The sequence below is a fragment of the Canis aureus genome, chromosome 24, assembly GCF_053574225.1.
Source record: "Canis aureus isolate CA01 chromosome 24, VMU_Caureus_v.1.0, whole genome shotgun sequence".
Taxonomy (NCBI): domain Eukaryota; kingdom Metazoa; phylum Chordata; class Mammalia; order Carnivora; family Canidae; genus Canis; species Canis aureus.
Window position 1 is genome coordinate 37,306,880 of NC_135634.1, and position 24,029 is coordinate 37,330,908.

At 38.4% G+C, this 24,029-nt stretch overlaps 1 long non-coding RNA gene across 1 annotated transcript; it reads left to right on the forward strand.

The window, feature by feature from the left end:
* The first annotated feature begins 379 nt into the window (after positions 1-379).
* Positions 380-19,139, forward strand: LOC144296087 (uncharacterized). The gene is made up of 4 exons (XR_013363215.1): positions 380-675; positions 8,848-8,982; positions 12,881-12,912; positions 18,730-19,139. It is a non-coding gene; the product is annotated as an uncharacterized LOC144296087 (long non-coding RNA).
* Positions 19,140-24,029: the final 4,890 nt, after the last annotated feature.

The window sequence follows — 24,029 nt, forward strand, 5'->3', positions numbered from 1 at the left end:
ATTCTTTTTGCTAAATTGTATTAATTGTTGCTGTGTAAGAAATTACCCCCAAATTTAGCAGTTTAAACATTTGTCATTTTAAAGTTTCCATGGATTAGGAATCCAGTGTGCTTTAGTTGGTTGCCTCTGACTCAATATCTCTTAAAAAGTTGAGGTTGCAGTGAAGCTGTTGCCAAAGGTCTCAGGCTCGTCTAAGGCTAACTGGGTGCTGGGAATCTAAGTTTAGTTATGTGGTCATGGGCTTGTGGCAGTCCTTGGTACCTCTCCTGGGGGCTTCTCTCTAAGGTGAGCAATCTGGGACAGAGCAAGAGAATATCCCCCAAGAAAGACACTGCAATTGTTTTGTCACAATATCAGATGTGACATTCCATCACTTCTTGTATTCTATTCGACAGAAGGCAGTCACCAGGTTCAGCCTTACACAGGAATGTGCATAGCAGGAGGGGATTATGGGGGTCACCTTAAAGGCTGCCTACTATACTAGACTTCAAAAATTCAAAGTACCTCTGGATTTTTCCTTCTCCTTTTTCTTTCCTTAATCAGCTGATTCAGCAGTGATTCATAGAGCATCTATTGTGCATAATGCCTTGTGGTAAATACCATGGGAAACACAACAATATTTAATCACAGAGCTCTGCATTTCACTTGAGGAGTCCAAATCTACAGTGAGATAAGGTAAGTCTACCTGTATCCATCCTGAAGGTGGTTTGGGTGCTCAGACAGAGGAACAATGGTGGTGTGGCGACTCTGAAAAGGGAGCTATTTCTTTTAGGGAGAGCAATCAAGGAGAGCTTCCTTTACTTTTTCTGTTTCACAGATAGGAAGAAAGGGGGGATCCCTGGGTGGCGCAGCGATTTGGCCCGGGGCGCGATCCTGGAGACCCGGGATCGGGTCCCACGTCGGGCTCCCGGTGCATGGAGCCTGCTTCTTCCTCTGCCTGTGTCTCTGCCTCTCTGTGTGTGTGTGTGTGTGACTATCATAAAAAAAAAAAAAAAAAAAATTAACAAAAAAAAAAAAAAAGGAAGAAAGGGGAAAAAAGGAGTAAGGTGGGAGGGCAAAAAGGTAGGTGAGAAGGAGAAGAAAAAAAAAACAAAGAAAGTGGGAGGTAGGGAAGAAACAAAGGGAGAGAAGGGGAGAGGAAGGAAGGAAGCTAAGGAGGAAGGAAGCAAGAAAGAAAATAAAGAAGAAAGGATGAAAGGAAAGAAAATTGTGCCAGAGGTTACTTTCTAATTTCACTTCTTTCCTCAGAAATGTTTTAATGATTTTCTATTACATAAATAAATTATAAACATTGGCATTCAAAGCTTTTCCCAGTGTTTCTTCCTCTATAACCCTTATCCAACTCCTCCCTCCCACATTTAAATGTTGAAGTAAATACTGGGTGGATCCAAGATTTTAATCCGATCTTGCCAGTTTCTAAAGCTCATATGATTTCTTTTCTTTTTCTTTTCTTTTTTTTCTTTTTCTTTTTTTTTTTTTTTTTTTTTTTAGCTCGTATGATTTCTACCAGACTAGTCAGCTTCCCAAATCAGTATTATTTCACAACTGGTTAGCAGAGGCAAAAAACAGTGTGACTGTTATGTCCAAGACCCCAACTGGAATGAATCAAGAAATGGTAATGCTGGTGATTAAGGACAGAGAGAATGAAGAGTTAAAGCACTCCCTTTAGGACTTGCCCCTTTGAGGTTCTGACAGGACCTTTGAAAGGTAAGGTCTGAGATAGCAGAGTGAGTCTGAAGATAGTGGAAAATTTTAAGTCATCTACAAGAGGTGACAACTAAAGTAGTAGTAGTAGTTGAAATCTTCAGGACTGATAAAAACCAACATTGATAGTTGTGGCCTACATACATAAGAGAACATGAAAAGATTACACAATAGAACCCCAGATAGGTGTAGTTCACTGCAAGTGACTGCAATCTATTTTGCTATTTTGCTAAATGCAAAATAAAAGGTGACCATGGAGAATTTATTTTTCAATAGTTAGGTACTCTTTCCAGTAGATCTCACTTGGAAGAGGTTCTCTTCCCACCAAAAGCCATGGAAATCTATATAAAACTTTATGCCAGTTGCGGTGGTTAGCCTCTAAGATGGTCTCCAATGATCCATCTCCTGGCGTTTATGCCCTTGAGTAAGGTCTGTCCTTGAGAATGGGTAGACTTAATGACTTGCTTCAAAAAAATAGAACATAGCAGAAGTAGTACATATCAATTCTGAAATTAGATTACAAAAAAGACTATTTTCCTTGTTGGCCACCACATCTGGCTCATTTGCTTACTTGCTCTGAGTGAACACAGACGCCATGTTGTGAGTTGTCCTGAGGAGAGGCCTTGGGCCAGGAAAGGACATCTTTGGCCAGCAGATTTGAGGCCTGCCAACACCTATGGGAGTAAACTTGGAAGAGCATCCTCTCCCAAGAAGTCTCAATTGACCACGGCCCTAACCAATAACTTGATTTCAGGGTTGTGAGGAATCCAGAGCAAAAGCACCCTGCTAAGTTATGCCTGGATTTCTGAACCTCAGAAACTGTCAAATAATACATGTTTATTGTTTTAAGTCACTACATTTTGGGGTAATTCATTACATAGCAGTAGAAAACTAATGCATCACTTCAAGGTGAGAAAAATAGTTGTTCTCTAGTGTTGGTAACTAGAAGCTGAAGCAGAACATCTCAGAGAACTCAAATTATGGTGAAGTGAATTTCTTTACACATAGGCTTTGTGCAGATCTGTACAGTGAGTGGCTGATTGGAATTGGAATACAGAGATCTTTGGACTGAGTTTTTAACATCACATATATGGCTGAGTTTGGTCCTTATGCCGCTGGAGATGGAAAAATAAAATTCTGTATAAACAGTCACAATACAAGGAAAGTATGAATTATCATATGGCATGAACCAAGCCTGAGAAGCAAAGCAAAGGAAAGGACTCAAACAGATTAGGCTGGGGACAGTTTCCTCAGTTTCTCTGTAAGAATCCACAAAAATCTCAAGTGAGAAAGTACTAGAAATAAAACCAGAAGATCACTGTCGTGATATCTACACATTAATTGTAGTGTGTAGTACACAGAGTAAAGATCCGGGAGCCAAACCTGAAGCTTATTACTATTATGATGCAAATGTCTAAATAGCAATCTGTGGTATTAGCCACAGACTACATTAAGGTAGCTAACTTGAGTATATAATGCCTACTATGTACCAGGCACTATTCCAAGTTGATGATTTATGTATCATCATTGACCTCAGGTTAAGTACTGATTATTATCCTTACATTGTAAATGAGAAGACTAAGGCACAAAACCTTTAAATAACTCACTTAAGCATTCAATTAGAAAGCTGTAGAATCAGGATTTGAGCACAGGCAGTTTGGCTTCAGAATCCAGTTGTTACCACTGGTCTGAAATGCATTTCTAATGAATCTTCTCATGGAATCAGTAAGAATGGAGCCAATAGTCATTCCTGAGCATTTAGTCCTAAAAGCAGAAAGCAAGAGACAATCCTTAACCTTCCAGATAGTATAAAAGACAAGAAAAGAACTCATCCTTTGGGAAAAAAGAGGTAGGGTGAATTGGACATTTCTGTTTGCTGCTCCAGATCTAGTCTCTGCCCTTATCTGCCCAGCTCTGTACTCCAGAAAGCTGACTTATATAAACTGCAACAACTTTCTCTCTTTAGGCTTCTTCAGAGGTGGGTGGGCAGGAGTATACAGGGGCAGCCTCCAACTCTTTCCTATTTGGGTTGTCATGGGTTGGTTGCATTCTCTCTGGAAGGTCAGAACTCTTGTCTGGCAGCACTGTCTGTGGAACTACGCTCTCCAGGACCTAGAAACCCATTTCTACTTGTGCTTCTTAAGTCCAGGGCATGGTAGCCAATCACAGCAGCGTTGTAATATCCTTCATGGGTTCCCTAATTTGGCCATACTTTTGCATATAGCCGCTTTATTAAACTCCCTTCTCTTGTTTGAATATATATCACTTCTGTACATGCTGCAGCTCTGGGAGATCTTAGGATTTTCTTACCACAGCAAGGTTCAGAAAACTTGCCTAGAAGTTTGAGGTAGGGAAGATTTCAAACACATTTTGATGCCCCTTATATTATCTTCTCAATTTGCCCCTTATAGTCTTGAGCCAAGCTTTCATAGAGGGAGGGACAGAATGGTTTCAATAAAACAAAAGGCTGTACCTCCACAAGTGAGTGAGAAAACAAAACAAGAAGTGACCCTGTTGCCAAATGGAAGATTACAATAGCTACTCAGGGGTAGCTTTTAGACAAGTTCAGGGTCTCCTAAATATAAAGCACAACATTTATAAAGCTGCTTTTACAGCTCTTTTGCTAAAAACACTATAAACCAGATAATACATTCATTGTGACCAATTTCCCCTGATTGTATCCTCAATTGATGTGGCCCTATGGAGACTAACATGATATATATTTATGCTGTTGGAAGTAATTGTTAATTTATATAATGTTCAAAAGTGAAATGGCTCCTTTAGGTGTACTGATAAGAAAAACAGGTTGCACATAGCTGATAATTTAGTCAAGATTCTAGTGAACCAGAATAAATAATTTGAGAAGAAAGAAAACTAAGTAGTGGGTGTTGTGGTTGTCAAGGAATTTAGATGCTTTTCATTTGTAATGATTCCCCACATAGCTCAAATGAAGAAGGCTAATAATATTATTCATCTCAATGAGCACCAGAAATTGGAGCACAAAGAGGATGAGAAATCAATCCATGTTCATTAGGAGATTTTCAACTCCTGTTTCTCAGTCTCACTCTGGAATTCATTTTCACAGGCCAGTGATAAACAATAACCAGGAGACCAAATCTGGCCACTTGTTTATTTTTGTAAATAAAGTTTTATTGGAATACAACCATGCATGCTTTTTATGTATTGTTTTTGGCTGCTTTCTAACTATGTCAGTATTAAGTAGCTGCAAAAGAGATTCTGTGGCCCACAACACCTAAAACAGTGCTATATAGTTATTTACATAAAAAAAAAAAACTTGCTGACCCTCAATCCAGGCTATCAATGGTTATTTTTCTTCTGTCCTTCTTTGAATTCTGATCATAAATTTTTGCACACTAAGCTTCTATTTATTCCTTCATCTTTTTTGATTCTGTGGAGATACGTGATCATGGATTGCACAACTCAGAAATAGGATGGAAAAGGACAAGTCCAAAACAGTAGGTGCCAGGTGAACTGTGTCCATTTGGTTCAAAGGAAAAATATTTTACTTTTCTAAGATCTTGTTGAATTTCAATAATCCCTTCAAGCTCTAAAATTATTAGTGTGTGAAGAGTCTAAAGTATGATCCCTGGAAATAACTAATGTTGTGTATTGAGAGAAAAAAAAGAGCCTATTTAAAAAAATCATAGATAGCAATAGAATAATTGTTCCAAAACTGCCCTTTTCCAGGTTAATCTCCTAAAATTCACAGTTTAGGCATGCCAGTCTCCTACCCAAGGCTTTCAAAAATTTCTTCTGCCAGTGATCTAGAACTATACATATCATATGGATAAAAATCACCTTTATTAAAAAGCACATTTCTTAAAAAAAAAAAAAGATTTTATTTATTCATGAGAGAGAGAGACAGAGAGAGGCAGAGACACAGGCAGAGGGAGAAGCAGGCTCCATGCAGGGAGCCCGACATGGGACTCAATCCCAGGACTCCAGGATCATGCCCTGGGCTGAAGGTGGTGCTAAACTGCTGAGCCACCAGGGCTGCCCAAAAAGCACATTTCTGAAAGAGCCCTGCCCAAGTCTTCCCCTGGAAGGCTATTTAAATAGCCTTCATAGTTATACTGAGTGGAATAAGTCAATCAGAGAAAGACAATTATCATATGATCTTACTTGTATGTGGAATTTAAGAAACAAAAAAGAGGATGATAGGGGAAGAGAGGAAAAAATAAAAGACAAAATCAGAGAGAGAGACAAACTGTAAGAGACTTTTAGTCATAGAAAACAAACTGAGGGTCACTGGAGGGGAAGAGTGTAGGGTAATTGGGTGATGGGCATTAAGGGGGGCATGTGATGTACTGAGCACTGAGTGTTATATCAGACTGATGAATCATTGACTTCTACCTCTGAAGCCAACAATATATGCTAATTAATTGAATTTAAATAAAATTTTAAAAATATGCAAAAAAAGAAGAAAAGGAAGATATTGTTTTGATTGACATTAAAATTCCAAACATTTCTGAAATCAAACATCCATGAATTTGTCAGTCATATGCTACAAAATTGTAAAAACTGTGTTAGTTTTAACTGAATTATTCCTCATTTACTTGTTCTTTCTCGAAAATGTTGATAAAACCTTCTCTTGCTGAGCCTCATGTCTTCCTAATATTACTGTGGATTATTGTCTTGTATAATATAGTTTGGGCTGATACGGCTATATATATATTTTTTTTAAATAATAACATTGGTAAAATTGAGAGGGTAGGTGATTAGACCATATTCCTCTCAATAAAAACACACTGATAAAAAAATACATAGAAATTATAAAAAGGAACCAAAAATAAACTCTGGGACTGAAATGTACAATAACTGAAATAAACAATATGTTAGAGTGGCTCAATAGTTATTCCACAATAGCAAGTAGAAGAATCAGTAAACTTGAAGAGGGAATAACTGAAATTATTGAGTCTGATAAATAGAAATTAAATGAGTAAAGAAAAATGAAAAGAGCCTAAGGGATAGTGAGACACTATCAAAAGGACCAAAATATGCATTGTGAGAATCCCAGAAGAAAAGAGTAAGAGGTAGAAAGACTATTTGAAGAAATAATGGCTGAAAACTTCCCAAGTTTGAGAAGCTTAATGATACTAAGTAGAATACACTCAAAAATATCCACACCAAGACAAACTGTCAAAGTCAGAAACAAAGAAAGATCTTAAAAAGCAGCAACACAGAAGTAACTCATCATGTATAAGAGCTCCATAATAAGATTATCAGTCAATTTCTTACCAGAAATCAGCAGGTTGGCATATTCTAAATGCTAAAACAAACAGACAAACAAACATAACTCGATTCTATATCTGGCAAAATTGTTCTTCAAAAATGAAAGAGAAATTAAGACATCTGCAAATTAAAAAAAATGATGAAGAAGTATATTAGCCCTTGATTTGTCCTCTAAAAAATCCTTGTGTCCTTCAGTCAGGTTGATACAAAAAGAAACAATGCAATAACTTTAAGCCACATGAAGAAGTAAAGATCTTTGGTAAAGTAGGTATATAGGCAATTAGAAAAGTTAGTATTATCATAATTTTGGCTTGTAACTCCACTTTTAATTCTCTACATGACTTAAGATACAAATGTATAAACATAACTATTAATCTATGTTTTGGGGCACACATTATATAAAGATGCAATCTATAACACCAATAAAAAGAAAAGCCAGAGAGTAAAGCTGTATAGAAGCAGAGTTTTTGCAAGCTATTAACCTTAAATTCACATAAATTCAAATTAGTTATAACTTTATACTGTTGAATGTAATCTCTATTGTAACCACAAAGAAAATGTCTATAGAATATACACAAAATAAAATGAGAAGAGAATTTAAGTGTTTCACTACAAAAAATCAACTAAACACAAAAGAATCCAGTATAGAGAAAATGAGGGACAAAAAAAGGTTTAAAGTTTGTATAAAACAAAATAGCAGAATGTCAGAAGTAAATCACTCCTTATCAATAATTACTTTAAGTGTAAATGGATTAAACTTTGTAAGCAAAAGACAAAGATTGACAGAATGGATCTTAAAATATAATTCAACTACATAATATCTATTAGAGATTCACTTTAGAGCCAAAGACACAAATATATTGAAAGTGAAAGAATAGAAAAAAAATATATATATCCCATGCAAATAGTAACCAAAAGGCAGCTGGGATTGCTATACTAATATCAGATAAAATAGACTTTAATAAAACAGATTTATAAAAAATAAAGAAAGGTGTTACACATTAACAAAAAGTTAAATATAGCAAGATGATACAATATTTATAAATACCTATGCATCCAATAACAGAAAGTAGAGAAGCTGAAACTCTCCTGGATTCCTGGTGGGAATGTCAAATGTTACAACCTGTATGGAAAACCGTTTTGCAGTTTCTCAAAAAGTTGAACAAGAAGCCATCACATGACCCAGCAGTTCTACTACTAGGTATATATACAGAAGACTTGAAAGTAGGGACTCAAATAGATATTTATATACCAATAGGCATAGCAGCATTATTCACAGAGCCAGAAGGTAGAAATAACCTGTATCCATCAATAGATAGGCAGATAAATACCATGTGATACATACACATAATAAAATGACATTCAGTCTTCAAAAAAGGAATGACATTTTGATATATGCTTCAACATGGGTGAACATTGAAAATATGCTTAGCAAAATAAGCCAGACACAGAAGGACAAATATTGTTAATTCCACTTATAAGGGGCACCTAGGACAAGCACCTTTTTAGTAACAGAAAGTAGAATATGGTTATCAGGGAGTGGGGAAGAAGACAATTGAAGGTTATGGTTAATGGATACAGAGTTTTTGTTGGGGGTGATGAAAATTTTCCAAATACAGATAGGTGTTAGTTACACAACATTTTGGATGTATTTAATGCCACTGAATTGAATGCTTATGGGTAGTTAAAATCATTAATATTATGTCATCTATATTTTGCTACAACAAAAGAAATATTTCTGGAGATGGTCCTGCAGCAGGACAGAAAGCATCATAAGATAGGCAGGACCCCCACCCTGACGTAGAGAATAAAAAGTCTGCAGCTGCTAGGGTTTGAGAAAAAGTTATAATTGCTTAGAAAATACAAGTCTTTCTTCCTTTCCTTGTCCAGGTTCTGGAAGAATGTTCAAACCCACATCTCCTTACACACTAGAATCCATATACAACATACTTGCAGCATTGGAGGTATTATGTCTTGAAGAGCTAAAGCAGATCTATGCAGAATTGAGTCAGAGAACATGCCATGGTAAATTGATTGATTTTTGTATCAAAAATAATTTTGTTTAGAATGAAGAAGCTTGTCTCATTCCTAGGGATTTCACCAGAAGATAGAGAAATGATGGAAGATCAACTGGAAAAAAAAAAGTGTGCTATAAAGCTATTAGAAATCATTTTGAGGGGCACCTGGGTGACCCAGTGGTTGAGCATCTGCCTTTGGCTCAGGGCATGATTCTGGAGTCCTGAGATCGAGTACCGCACCAGGTTCCCCACAGGGAGCCTGCTTTCCCCTCAGCCTATGTCTCTGCCTCTCTTTCTGTGTCTTATGAAAAAATAAATAAAATCTTTAAAAAAAAATGTTTTGAATCCACTAAAGCCTCTCACCTGATCCTAGTTACTGCTGTATCTCCAGCATCCAGCACAGTGTTCACATAACTTAGATATCAAAAATTATGTTTTGAGTGAAGAATTGTTCTCTAATTTAAGCTCCTAAGGTAGATCATTGTACACTGAGGTCCATATAGATGGCGTGTGATTAAGTCACTCTTGTGTGGCTGTGCTTTTGGTAATACGTCCTGAGGAATATCCCATGTGGGTAATTGGTGATATTAGAATTCTTCCCAGATACAACATGAAGGTCAACATCTCCAGATGATGTTAAAATTGACTGGTTAGGTTCAATAACAGCTGGGCTTTGCTTTTTATCTCTATGTAACATCAGCATTCATTTGCCAATCATTGTGTTGCTTCATCATGGAATTCTTTTAATTCTTTTAATACTTTTAAATTCTAATATTTTGCCTTAGTTTTGATTAAAACAATCTTTAAACATTATATAAACAAAGGTATTAATTTGTTCTTATGACTATATACAGTAATAATGTATAAATACAGTTATAATACAATAATAATAATTAAAGATCCTGAAATGCAGGAGAGAGGAGTAAGAAAAAGCTTCTGTAATAAATAAATGAAATTCTAATTTACTCTTAGAGCTAAAGTCCATCTCAACCACGAAGAAAATGCACCTTTTTATTTATACAACATTAGCATTATTTCTATCTCACTTACAATCTATATTACTAAACTGTAGGAGTAAGAAGTTTTAAATGACATCCAGAATTCGGGAAGATTCTATATAAACAGAAAGAACAGTAGGTTCACACAAACAGGCACATATATTGGCAAGCTGACATGTACAAATATAGACACCATCTAAAGATGGCTGTGAGGAGAGAACCATGTCAAAGCTGATAAATTATTCATCACCTGTTCTGCAGAGTGAACACTATCAGGTAATGATCTGTAATTATTAATAAATAATTTAAGCTTTAATAGCTCTGAAATGAAATGCTTAATTGCATCACAACATAATTAATGGAATTAGCTGCAATGTTTAAAATGAGAATTTTTTTCTCCAATCTTTCTTTCTCACATTTTCTTTGCCCCAAATGTTGGTAACCCAAAGGATAAATAGGATGATTAAATTCTAAATGTGTCTGTCCGTGTGTGTGTGGTGTGTTTCAGCACAGGGATGTGTGTGTGTATGTGTGTGTGTGTGTGTGTGTGTGTGTATTTGTTCTGAGACTCTTGATATTCAAGGTATTGTAGGAAGTGGAGAAAGAGATTTCACTGAATCTTCCCTGACAGTAACCCTAGTAATGACTTTCTCAGATTGGGGCAATATTTAATTCAGAAACTACAGAGCTGCTGTGCACAAAGCTTTGTGGTGGGCATGGTGAGGGGGTAGAGGAGAGAGGAAGGGAAGGAGTGGAGCTACAGGCATACATTAAGATGAACATCTGGCTTTCTGGAGGTTATGATTTCCTGGGGGAACAATAGTCATGAGACACAAAACACAGATTCCAATTTACAAACTTGTTGGTGAAATTGGGAAAGACAGAGGCAAGAGATGTGAAGACAAAGATCAGTAAGTACAAGAATGAGGTTTGTGGATCCCTATAGCTCATAGAGCCCCAGCACTTGACTCCAACACCATTGTCACTGTAGGATCCATAGTGGTTCACAGAGCTTCCATTATCTCTTTTTTTTTTTTTCCATTATCTCTTGTTAACTTATAACCTATCATCTCCTCCATAACCCCCACATTATCTTTGAACTTCTAGACTTTCTCTACTTTGCCTCATTTTTGGAAATCATCTCCTGCCTCTTGCTTAACACCTTCTCCCACATCATAAAGGGCCTTAAGCCTTGCAAAGCCTTGAAGGAGGCCTAAAAGAGATGCTAAGGAAATTCAGATGTGGGAAGTGCTCACCAGGAATGGGTTCTGGAAGTGACAGTGAGTGTGGAAGAGAGACAGTCAGGGATGAGTAAGTACGTACTAAAGAGCAAGGATTCAACTGGATAGGGTAGAAGGAAAGCCAGAGCAAAGGACAAGGGGGAAGCAAGTGTGTTTGAAGTGCAGATCCAGAGAGTAGCTGGGAAGGCTGCCTAGAGTGTTGGGTATTAACCATCTACATCTACCAAACTCTGTGCTGGATGGTATTCTTGATACTTTATTGATCTTTATCCATTTAATAGCTCAATAATCCTGTGGAAAAAGTACTATCATTATAGAATACCATATTCCCATTTTACGGAAGGACAAATGAAGGCACAAAATAGTTAAGTCATTTGCCCAAGGCTACACAGCTACTCTGAGCTGGAACTGAGTTTTGAACCTAATATCTCTGGCTCCAGAGTCTATACAGTTGCCTTTTGTGCTCTTCTGAGTTGTTTCAGCTTGGATTTACAGAGGAGATATCTTAAGTTATACACTTTAAAAGACATGTACACTGCAACTCTACCAAAATCTGGCTTTGTCTCAAGTTTTTTTTTTTTTTTTTAAGATTTTATTTATTTTTTCATGAGAGAGAGACAGAGACAGAGACACAGGCAGAGGGAGAAGCAGGCTCCCTGAGGGGAGCCCAATGTGGGACTCGATCCCGGATCCCCTGGATCACGCCCTGAGCCAAAGGCAGATGCTCAACCACTGAGCCACCCAGGTGTCCCCGTTTCAAGTTTTTAATACTGGTGGCTGCATCTATACCCACCTCCTTTCCATGGCACCAGAGTGGGAGGAAAGCACTTCCCCATCATTTGGCTTTTGGCTTGGCCCTGCACCTGTCTATGGACAGTGGGCCTATGGGTGTGACTGGAGGAAAGGCTTGAAATGTGCTGGCGTGGTTGGGTTCACTCTCTTGTCTTCCTGTATTTTTCCATAAGTAGAATATGTCTCAGGTAATCACTAGTCCAAAGAGGTTGTAAGACATGCAGAGCAAACCTCAACCCAGTCCTCTGCATGGAGCCAGACTTAGCTAAGCACAACACAGAAGAACTGTGACCAGCAGATACGTAGCCTGAAGCAGAGCTACCCCCTGCCAACCTGCATACCAGTGAGCATGGATATAAAAGCGTATTATTATATGCCATTAGGATTTTGTGGTTGTTTGTTATGTATCATTATTGTGACAATAGCTGACTAATACTGCACCATCAACCCAGCCTCAGGCATCCTTAGATATAGACACTTAATTTCTTTCAGTTTTACTTATATACCACGCCAAGGCAGTTTCAAGAGAAGTTCCCAAGCCTTTGTTTCAACCAGATGGTTCCCCTTGGGCACTTTAGTGTAGAAATTCTGGAACAATCATAGTATAGGTAGAAATTGGTAGAGCTGGCATGCAAATTCATCTTTTTCACTCAGAATCCAAGATTTCAACCACTGAATTAGAGGGCTCATCAAATATGAATGAGCCTATGCCCAAGTCTCCAGCTGAAAGTGCCTGCCAATAGCTGCAAGCAATGGTCCTCTGCTTCCAGATTCATCCATACTGCTCACTCCAAGTTGCTCACTGTTGCTTCTTTTACCTCTTACTTCTCTGGCAGCCTTTGTTTGACCCCAGGCCTTGTCTTCCATTTTTCAGCTAGCCTTGAAATACGGATGACTCAATTTGAGGTAAGTTTCCCATCTCTAATTTCAGCACCATCTGCAGGTCACAACTTTCAGGATTCCTCTTTTAATCCAAACACACTTCAGTCTCAGGTAAGAAGCTCTCTTGCCTATGAAATTGTTTGCAGTTTGGCCCCTCTTGTCTCCATCTAGTGAGTGGAATCAGATATATTGAACACAGAAATAAGCCCAAATCAAATCTAGATCCTATACACAGTATTTAACACATAGACAGCTGCGCAGATAACCTATGGTGGAAAGGGTCATGTGTCAGTTAGGCAACCAGGTGGCAGGTCTATCTGGCAGGAGCCAGGCTCCAACTCGGTTATGGCAGGGGCCCAGGAGACCTGCTATTGTTAGATGCAGACAAGGACTGTGAGCCAGAAGGATGAATCCAGGGTCTGGAAAACCAAGGGAGGTTAGGCATGGCACTTATTGGACAACACTGGGAGCTCTGCTACATTGCCCAGTATATCAGGGTGGTCAACCTAGAAGGACACTAGTCTGATCAAGGCAGAGGCAAAACTGTGAAAAATCACAATGCTGCAAGGATTTTACTAACCTGCCTCACTTTTTCAAACTGGTCATCTCAGTCTGGCTGATGACAGAGGTCGATCTGAGTGAGCCAGACCATCTCTAGAGGCGCCTTCCTGTCCTATGTGGTCACAGCCAGTCTGAACACCCCGTTGCTTTCAGAACGGCTGGGATTATTTTCTCATATTTCCAAACCCATTTGTATTTATACTTATATTTATAGTGTGGTTCTCAATCATTTTAACTTAAGCTTTTAGTGCAAAAAAGTAAAAGAGGTTATTGGATTTCTCTTCCTCTGTACCAGTCAGAAGCATATTCCTCTTCCCAACTTCCCAGTTATTAATTTATTATTATAATTATTACTATTATGAAAGAAAAATGTTATGTGGCCCTAAGATGGTATCTAATTTAAAGTATATTTTAAGCATGTGATATACATCATCCTACAGGATATATTTGCTTTCTTTGGTTTATGTAAAATAAGGTGTTGAAGGGTAATTGAGACCTTTCAAGGGTGATCCTAAGCATAAGTAAGATTTACAATTTCTTCCTCTGCCTTTTTTTGTATAGTATTTGTTCAATTAATGGAATTTTTGATACCATAGCTCCATTAGAATGCAATTACTTATGCAAACAAGTAAAATCATGGCATATCAGAACTAGTTCTTACAGAAGTTCTGGTCCAAAGCCCTTATTTGATGGTGAGGAAATTGAGGTCCAAGAAAGGAAATGGGTTGGTGCTCTGGAGTCTAGACCCAAATTCTAGAAGGTCTCTCTCTCTCTCTCTCTCTCTCTCTCTCTCTTTAAATTGAGGATGAGGGGGTGGGTAGCGAGTGTAGTGTTTAGAAGCTTGGGTTCTGCAGGCAGAAAGTCTAGGTTTGGATTCTACATCTGGCACTCACTGGCCTTTGGGCAACTTACCCAACCTCTCTAAACCTCAGGTTTCCCATCTGTCAAGTGAGGATAAAATAACACCTCCATTATAGGGCTATTATGATGTTTCATAAGATAATCCATTTAAAATTTTCATCACACTGCCTGAAATATTATAAGATTTTAATAAGTGTTAGTTGCTTATGAATAATCTTTAGTGTTCAGGGAAGGGTGACCAGGACGCTAAGGAGATTGGAATCATGCCTTAAAGGTAAGAGATGCTTTAAAATAGAAATGCTTAGACTTGAGATAAGACATAAGATGAACAGACCATGTCTTTTAAACATTTTAGGGGCTATTCGACACAGAGGAATTAAATTAAATTATTCTTTTGGCCACAGAGGCTAGTATCGATGCACACAGCTTATTCACTGTTCAACACTTCAAAGAATTCTTAGTTAACCATGGAGTCAAATCCAGCAAGTTGTTAGTGATCCTTTGCAATCTGGCCCTTGCAACAGTTTCCTTTGTTCAAATGATTTCCCTTTGTGCGCTTCATGCATGAGTCAAATGGAGCTATTTGCTTATGCGATCTGTGGTTTCTCCTCTTCACAACTTTAGCCATCTTATTTTCTCTTCACCTTGACCATTCCCACTTTTCAAAAATCTCATTCCCCTTCCAAGCCTCTGGACAATGCAGCCAGAAGTATTCTTGTGTTCCTGATCTCCCACAGAATTCATTCTTCTATGACTCCTAGACCTTGGCTTATTTTAGTTCTAAGCACCTTCCATCAATCTGTGAGTGAGAAGAAGACAGGCTTTGATTCTGGCCCCTTTATCTCTGGCTCCCCAGTAGGGCCTGGCACAGTCCCTGGAGGTCCAGGGAAATCCTTGGAGTTGGTTAGAACACATTCCTCCCGCCTCTTCCACTTACAAATTTTGACCTAGAGACTTTTCCTGAACTCTAATTGTGGCCATCCTCCGTGAAAGGGGAGCAATGGAATCCACTGTTGGAAGTGACATGATCAAGTCACTGAATTCTCATCTTGTCCTGCACAGTCACTCTGTTTTGTTCTTGAGACCACTCTTGACTCCAAGCTGCAAGCTCTGCCCAAATATTTTTCTACTCTGTCATCTGGTAAAAGCTAGACAGAGATGTACACAAATCTCATGAGAGATTCTCACACATCCATTCTTCTCCCCAAAAGTCTAGGTGAGAGTTACTTGTGAACAGATTTCTTATGCCCTGTGTCCTTGGGTCTGTCTTAATACCTGGCCCCTCAGAAACCACACAAGAGATGAATGAGACAAAAGAAAGAAGAAGATGTGAAATTATTTGCTCTTCCATGGGAAAGCCCTAACCACCATATAGGAAGACCTAATTTTGTGTCCTTTACCAAATCCCTCCATACACATTCATATATAAACCCTCCACAATGGGTGACAGTTTAATTTGAGGGTTTCCTCTATCATAGGATTCCTATGATTATTAAATAAGATAATTAACATAAAATAGCCTTCACAGTGATCCCAAGAAGAAATTCAAATAATGCTAATCCTCTTCCTTATGTTGTATTAGTAGACATAAATGTCTCTTGCGTAAAGGAGCTAGTGACTAGTGACTAAAAATTAACTAGAGCCAACAGCTAGCTGTTATATAAAGACAGATTCAGTTCAATACTGAGAAATCTTCTAAAAATAAACAAAAAAATCTTCCCTCCTGATGAAGGGACTATTTTGAACTAAAAAAATAGCCATTAGAAGTACTTAGGAAGAGGCTAACCAATCCTTTGTCAACAATGTTGTAGCAGAAAAGCATTTTGGGGGAGCAACATGCCTACTATTCCATTTCTGAGATTTTTGGATTTTGACAGCAAAATAAGCCAAGATCACTTAGGGACCAAAGTTCATCCAACAGGAATCCCTAATGCCATGTGTTTTGCCTTTTCCATGTACCAATCTTGAATTACTGATTTTCCTAAAACTTTAAATCCACCCAAGGTAATCAACCTACTATCTTCTAAAAGTTGATTGTACTTTTTGCTGCTGTGCCTTTTCTACTACCTTACATTCCTTCCTTGTTATTTTGCACCAGTCTTAATCATATTCTACTAGCTAAAGATTCAGCTAAAATTCAGTCTCTTCTTTGAAGTCTTCTCAAGTTATACATCATGAAGCCAACCTTTGCACTTTCAAGTCCTATAACATTCTATCTTTGAAATATATCCATTATTTGACCACTTCTCACCACCTCCATTGCTAGCTCTGGTCCAAGCTGCCACCATGGTCTTTTCTCTGGATTACTACTGTGCCTCCTAACTGACTCGTATTTCACTCTCTGCCTCCCAGAAGTCTATCCCAACGCAACAGCCAGATCAATCTTTTCAGAACCTAAGAAAGTCATGCCTTGTTTTTGTTTAAACCTTGAAATGGTTTGCCATTTCACACAGAGCACAAGCCAAAGTCTTTATAGTTGCCTACAGAGCCCTATGTAATCTGGCTCCCAGTTTCATGTTGGACCTCTTATCCTATTGCTCTCCCTTAGCTCCATCCAGTCTTACTAGCCTCCTTTCAGAGTCTTCCTTAAGTCTTCTCACTGGCTCTCCCTTCTAACTGGAATACTGTCTGCCATCTCTTCATGGCCAGAATGCCCACTTCTCTCAAGTCCTTGCTCAGCTATCATGTTCTAAATGAGGCTTACCCTGACTACCCCCTCTCCCAGTATTTAAAATCTCAATCCAAAAGAAAATGTGATACACACACACACACACACACACAGTGGAATACTACTCAGTCATCAAAAACAAAATCTTACCATTTGAAACAACATGGATAAAACTAGAAGGTCTTCTGCTAAGCAAAATAAGTCAATCAGAGAAAGACAATTATCATATGATCTCACTCATATGTGGAATTAAGAAACAAAACAGAAGATCATAGAGGAAGGGAGGGAAAAATAAAATAAGATGAAATCAGAGAGAGAGACAAACCGTTAGAGACTCTTAACTATAGGAAACAAACTGAGGGTTACTGGAAGGGAAGAGGGTGGGGGGATAGGGTAATTAAGTGATGGACATTAAGGAGGGCACATGATGTGATGAGCACTGGGTGTTATATGCAACTGATGAATTACTGACCTCTACCTCTGAAACTAATAATGCACTATATGTTAATTAACTGAATTTAAATAAAATAAAAATAAAAAAATAATTAAACCTCAATCCAGCTCCTGCTTCTTGATACTTTCTTCATAACATTCACCACCTTATGATTTTTAGATGATTAACTTATTTATCTTTTTTACTATTTAATTTAGTTATCAAATTTATTAACTTTTCATATCTCTAAGTCTAGTTTTTCCAGGGAGCTTATAAGCTCCTAAAAAACTAGGATTTTTTTCTCATTAATCTGTTAGCATACATCATTGTTTCTCAAACTTAGTAGAAGCTTAGTAATATGTATTGCTAAAATGATCCCATGTGAATGAAAGAGTTTTTCAGAGTACTTTATTTGAGTAGAAAAGACTTACTCTTTCAGACTTGGGTAGGGAAACAGTGCATTCCTGGTGACTCAGCATTTATTAAACACTAATTGTGTGTGTGTGTGTGGTTTTTTTAAGATTTTATTTATTTATTCATGAGAGACAGAGAGAGAGAGAGAGAGAGAGAGAGAGAGGCAGAGACACAGGTAGAAGGAGAAGCAGGCTCCTGCAGGGAGCCACACATGGGACTTGATCCTGGGTCTCCAGGATCATGCCCTGCGCTGAAGGCTGCACTAAATCGCTGAGCTACCTGGGCTGCCCAAGAACTAATTGTTAACAGAGTTTTCTATTAGGCTACAAGTAAGAACCTTATTTCTTTTTTATGTTTTTAAATATTTATTTATTTATTTTGAGAGGGAAAGAGAGAGGGAACAGGGAGAGGGGCAGAGGGAAAGAATCTCAAGCAGACTTCCTGCTGAGTGCAGTCTGATGCAGGGCCCAATTTCAGGACCCTGAGATGGTGACCTGAGCTGAAATCAAGAGTTAGATGATTAACCAAGTGAGCTGCCCAGGCACCCCAATAGAACTTTATAGGTAGTCTTGTCTTCCTGTAGAAAAGAAGATTTAGGTCTGTTATTTGGACCATCCAGGGCTCCATATTTTCCAGTGTCAAAATTACAAGGAACTGTATTGATACATTATCTAGACAATTTAGGAAAAAGTGTCTTTGTGAGGAGGGCTACATATTTCCCAAATGTTAATTATGGATAATTGCATTTTCATTGCTATTGAAATCTTAAGTCAAATTCTTTTGCTTGGGGAATATGATTGAAGCTTCATTTAATAAGTGTTGGTTTACATGGAGTTTGTCAGAGAGATTAAAATAAGAAATTGTACCTGTGGAAACATGCTTTTTTTTTTTTTTTTCCCCCTAGGAAGGAAACACAACCTCCCCAAACCAACTGGGCCAGTTCTAAAGCTAAGAGGAAAAGCAGTGGCTCTCAGTGCACCAAGTCTGTGTGAACTTTGTTTGCCATGCCAGGAATTCTCTTGTGCTCTTTCTTACCCTGGTCTTTCTTCTGTCTCCAGAGAGTTCCCTCAACACCAGGACATAGAACTTCGTCCACTGTCTCCCCAAATCTTCACATTTCAATTGATCTCCCAGTTGCTGCAGAATGGATTGTAGTTAAGAGGAACAACATAACTGGTAGAGCAGCTACTTGCCTTGTGTAGGAATTTTATTTAGGTGATATTGTTAGTAACAACAGTAAACATTTATTAAGAACTAGCACAATATTTGACACAGGAAGACCTGTTACATAAATAAAGTCTGGTGAGTTTATAATTCACGTTGTTCTGCTTTTAAAACACAGAGCACCCGGAGAAGCAATCTGAAGACCACTGGTGGTTGTCATTTTTGTTCTGATTCTAACTGAATGGTTCTAAGTTGTTTGATCTTTCTGTGGTTGGTGATTTGAAACACTATGGTTACGTGGCTGGCCCTCACATGTAAAACAAAATGAGATACCCTAAATCGATGTAAAAGCTTGGTGCTTTGCTCAGTGATCCTTTAACCCCCATTCCACTGCTTGCATTCCTAGCTATCCTGGCCAGGTTCATGGTCTCCCTTCAGTTCATACATTGCTTTCTGGTCCTGGATATCAGTTGCCAAAGCACCAGAGTCTTGGATTCCCACATGTTGCCTGCTAGTTATGATTTCTCCTGGAGCACAGTCCCTACCACTCTATTTCAAAACATATTACTTTGTGTTATTCTTATTTCCTTATTTGTTTGTCTTACCCACTAGACTGTGAGATCCTCAAGGTTAGAGAATATGTTTTATTCATCTTTGTTTTTCTTACAGTGCTTATCATGATGTCCAGCCAGAATAGGTTTCAATAAATGTGAGTTGAATGAATGCTCCTCTAAAAATTCCCTGCATGTATGCAGTCAGTCTTGCAGCAAACTCTCCATTCCCCGCCCCCTTTTTTTCTCAACCCCTATGCTCTAGTTCTCAGTTGAGACAGAAAGGATAAGGTTTGCATAAAAGTAGCAGCATGCTTAAATCAATGACTCACATAGTGGGCGCTAAATACATGTTTGTTGATGAATGAATGCCTAAAAGGAGTTTTCCCAGCCCATCCCTGTTTATAGCAGCCACTTCTGGCTATCCTTCCTAAGCATACCAATGCCTCCTGCCTTTGCCTATTTACTACCTTAGAAATACCCTTCTCTTGCCACAATCACCTGGTTCACAGAGGTGGCCACATGGCTTCTCTGTATCCTATGACTGCTAGCACCTTACGAACCATACGTAGGATCAGAATGAAATCTGGATCCTGACAGCTGGTTTTTGTTCTCTGGGAGTTGGATTCCAGTCCTAGGCACAAAGGACTAAAGGACCCTGAGCCTATCTTTGGAACACATCACTTCACTAGGACCACGTGCTTCCTGTGTCTTTGTATCTCTTACCTATTAAACATCAATTATTCACTACTTACTCTCAACAGTTTTCATCACAACCTCTTCCACTTATTTCCTCCCCTATCTTCCCCCCAGGGGAGAAAGTGAGTTACAAAATGGAGATAGCTTCAGAGAAAAGGAAAAGAAACAAAAGCTCTGTAGATTTTACAAATGCCATAATATGACCTTGATAAAAGAAAAAAAATTGTGCAGTGATCTCAATAATTACTAGATTCATAGTGTTTTAAATATGGTCTCTCATTTAATACTTTCAATAATCACATGGAGTTGGTGATATTCTTTCCTCAGTTTGCAAATGAAGAAGCCAGTCCTTAAAGAGTCTGTCACTTGCTGAAAGTTAAGCAGCTTAGTGAAAAAACAAACCTAGGGTTCAATTATTGGCTTCATAGCCACCCACTCTGTACAGACTTTTTCTACAAACATTATCCTATACTCCATCGTAGGTTGTTGAGTTGGGAAAAACTCAGTCATTTTCCTGGGTTCCTCCTTTACTCTCACATGACTACCACACTCACAACCCTTCTGGTACCAGGTACATGGACTTAGCCCACAATAAGAAATTCTCTGCAACAGGAGCTGAGTGTCCTACAACTTAATTCAATTCTGATACTATCTACCTCCAGATCCCACAGTTTAAGGGTTCAGACTCACAAGGCTCCCCTCAACCTCCTTCTACGCCAATCATAAGTCTAGGTTGTCACCTGTGCTTCTGATGGATTGGCACAATGAAGGTTTCCATGACCCCCTCCTTGGGTTTGGTTAATTTTCTAGAGCAACTCCCAGAACTCAGAAAAACAGTTTACTTGCCATTTACCAATTTATTAAAAAAAAAAAAAAAAAAGAATGTGGTAAAGGATGCAGATGAGTGTTCGGATGGAAGACACGTATAGGATAAGGTATGTGGAAAGGGCACGGAGCTTCCATGGCCTCTTCAGGGCACCACTCTGTCAGCACCTCTGTATACTGACTAAACTGGAAGCTCTTTGCACCCTTACTTTTGAGATTTTTATGGAAGCTTCCTTCTGTAGGCATGATTGAACATTAGCTCCATTTCCAGTCCTTCTCTCCTCTGGAGAATGGTAAGTGGGGCTAAAAATTCCAAGCTTCTAATCATGGCTTAGTTTTTCTGGTGACCAGCTCCCACCCAGGAGCCCACCAAGAGTCACCTCATTAGAATAAAAGACATTGCTACTAGGAAATCCAAGGGACTTAGGAACTCTGTTTTGAGAACTAGGGTCAAAGACCAAATATTAGAATAAAAGATGCTTCTAGTATTTTTATTACTTAGGGTGTTGCAAGCATTTTAAGAGTTCTGAGTCAAGAAGCAGGGGCAGATGCCCAAATGTAAATTTTTTTCTTTTTTTTTTTTTTTGTTGTTGTTGTTTCAAGTTTTTATTTAAATTTCAGTTAGTTAACATATGTGTAATATTAGTTTCAGAAGTAGAACTTAATTATTCATCACTTACGTATAACATCCAGTGCTCATCACAAGTGCCCTTAGTCCCTATCACACATGTAACCCATTCCCTTACTCCTCTCTCCTCTGGGAACCATCAATTTGTTCTCTATAGTTGAGTCTGTTTATGGTTTGCCCTTCTCCCCCCAAACATGTTCATCTATTTTGTTTATTAAATTCCACATATGAGTGAAACTATATACATTTTCTATTATCTCACAGTCATGAGGTCTGGTATTTTCCTAGTTTCAGACACCAGCCTTGGTTAGAGTAGTTCTATAAAAATAAATAAATAAATAAATTAATTAATTAATTAACAGGATACTTTTGCTTTCGAAACCACACATCTTTCTGTTATCACTAAGCTTTTATCCTCTACATTCCCCAAAATTCTCTAAGTCCTCTCCCCAAAATTCTTCTTTACTGTAGTGCCAACCATGAATTCTCTTCCTTTGGCGCCATGCCCAGGGGCCATTTCCTCCCAACAATTCCTGAGTGACCTATGCCTTACATTCCAAAGGCCCCGTTAGGTGATTGACCAATCAGATGCAAAATCTTTTAATAAGTTGCAGAGAAGGTTTTAGTCAATCTGTTCTGGCTAGTGATACCATATCTAAACCCAAAAAAATGGACCTTTGGAAAGCCAGTAATAAATCTTTCAGTATTTATACACTTTTCTCTCATGTTTGCAGAAGCATGCTTTCCAAAAATATATACTCAATAAACATGTGAAGAGAGAGGTGGGAAAGACAGAATGGAGGGAGGGGTGATGGGAGGAAGAATTCATATCGGTAAGTTTTCTTCTCTCCCTTGTAGGAAAGCAATAATCTGAATTTCTCATTATATGAGCTCTTATTTCTATCCGTAAAACAGTATTATCCTTTTCTTTCTGGAGTGAAAAAAAAAAGATGCTGCAAAGCCACACACCCTGCCAGCTTGGGATGCAGAAATGATAGGGGACTATCTTGGCAACACAGCAGGAGGAGTGCATGTCAGCGAAATGCAATCAGCCAACGTCAAGTCCAGCGAGGAAAACTCGAGTTAACAACGCCCCTCTGCTTGTGAAAATTGTAGTGGCTGGAAAGGAAAAATGTATTTGAGAATATAGTCAGTAATAAAGTGCCTTCACTGGGAGGCAAGTTATGAGAAGAAAGCCATTGTAAGCTAGATAATAGGGTTTAAGGTCCAAGGGTCTTTCTGATAGAAGTAAGGAGATGCAAGGAGGGATTGTCACTGGGAGCTGGTGTGATATAACAGGAAGAGCCCAGGCCTTGGATAGAACCTGGGCATGAAAGTCAACCCCATTGTGTCCCATTGAATGGACTAAGCACATTTTTAGATTTGTATCAGATTAAAATTCTGAGTTTATAAAATCTTGGCAATAATATTTACCTTGGAGTGCTGTTCGACAATGAGATGATATATGAACAGTTCTGGTAAATACTAGTTGTGTAATAGATGTGTACTTTTTTCTCCTTTAAAGTATACCTGAATATTTTTCCTCTACATTAGCACCAACTAAGCCTTTTTATAATTGCAAAGTAGGCATATGGAGGACTGGGGCAAAAGAAAACTTGAAAGAATTTTAAGCCCATCTTCTCATCTTACAAAGGTAAAAAGGAAAGCCCAGTTTGGAAAAAGGGTCAAAAACTTTCTAAGACCTGAAGTGATGACTGTTTATACATGATAGTTCAGACAGTGGGAGAACCCAGGGGCTAACCTGGAGCAGGAGGTCTTGGTCACCAAGTGTAGCTTCCTCCTCTTCCTCTATGTGGAGAACCCAGGCTCTCTTAGGTCCCCCATCACCACCACAAGTACTATCATTTCAGTAACAGTATTTGATGTGGCTTTGAGCTCGAATGGGGGTAGCCACCCTCTGGGAGAAGGTGGCCTTGGGGTATAGTGGGCTCATTCCACTTCATGATGCTGGGGAACCAGATTGAGGGATTTGAGATCACTGTTTGGGATCCAGTTCTGACATCTACAAACTATGAGACTTTCAGTAATTTAACTGACTGCTCTAAATCTCATCAGTAAATTTCAGAGTAATTATATTGCCAAATTCACAAGGCTTATTTTAGGATCAAATGAAATTATCCGCATGTTGGAATTGACAGCTGATTTTTATCAAGTCTCAGAGTTTGGTAATGATAAAATATTATATAAATACTATCCGTCTATACATTTTAATGTGAGGCTTGATTCCAAAGGTTGGGCTGCAAATTGCTCAGGAAGTTAATTTCAGTTGACCTTGATGAGTCCGTTTTGAACAATGGAGAGAATACTCTTCAGAGG